Source organism: Myotis brandtii, unplaced genomic scaffold (assembly GCF_000412655.1).
Source record: "Myotis brandtii unplaced genomic scaffold, ASM41265v1 scaffold628, whole genome shotgun sequence".
In the NCBI taxonomy this organism is placed as follows: Eukaryota; Metazoa; Chordata; class Mammalia; order Chiroptera; family Vespertilionidae; genus Myotis; species Myotis brandtii.
The window spans coordinates 181,306-182,183 of record NW_005370403.1 but is presented as its reverse complement, the minus strand read 5'-3'; the positions used below and the strand labels follow the sequence as shown (position 1 = coordinate 182,183).

General features: G+C 56.5%; 1 protein-coding gene across 1 annotated transcript in view; it reads left to right on the top strand.

The window, feature by feature from the left end:
• The window catches only part of TACC2 (transforming, acidic coiled-coil containing protein 2), a 26,364-nt gene that overhangs the window by 11,625 nt on the left and 13,861 nt on the right, over window positions 1-878 (top strand). The window lies entirely within an intron of this gene.

Here is an 878-nt window from a genome sequence, read left to right as displayed (position 1 = left end):
GGAGGGATTGAACGCGCGGCTGCTGAGAAGGGGCCCGGGAGGCGCCCCCCACCTGTGGGGCTGAGTGTGGCTGGTACCCCAGACGCCGCTGCGATGCGCGATGTGCGATGCGCGATGTGCGATTGCGCAGGGAACCGGCCGTGTGCGTTTCCGCTTGGAAACCGGGCCGTCGTTCTTTTCAGAAGCTTCGAAAGCCCCAGAGCAGCTGGTGATCTAGTCCCGGAACCAAGGGTGTGAGGCCACCGTGGAGCCACGCAGTGTACGGGCGTGAGGCTCTCAGGTCCCGGAGAGAGAACATCTGGGCTGGGTCTCGCACTGCGGCCGCCCAGACAGTGGCCTCCTCTGTGCTTTAAATCTGACAACTTCACTCCGAGTCCTTTAGACCCAAAGGAGAGGCTGTGAGCAGCGCTGGGGGATGCCGTCCACTCGAGGGCGCTGTTGGCCAACTTCACATGAGAGGAACCAAAAGGAACGAAACCAGAGGGAACAGGACAGCGAAAATGTTGATTTTTGTTTAAAAAATCATTTATGGTCGTGTGCATGATGCTTCGGGAGATTTAAAAAAATAGGAGCCCGGCCGGCGTGGCTCAGTGACTGAGCGTCGATTTAGGAACCAGGAGGTCAGGGTTCCGTTCCGGGTCAGGGCACAGGCCCGGGTTGTGGGCAGGAGGCAGCCGAGCCATGGTTCTCCACGATGGTTGATGTTTCTGTCTCTCTCCCTCTCCCTTTCTCTCTGAAGTCAATAAGAAACATATATATATTTACGTAATAATAATCTTTAAAAAAAGGAAATTAAACAGTTTCATGATTCTGCGGAGCTGACGTGAAAGGCAGCCGGTGTGTGCTCCCCCAGCACCCGTCACGCTCCCCGTGCCCAC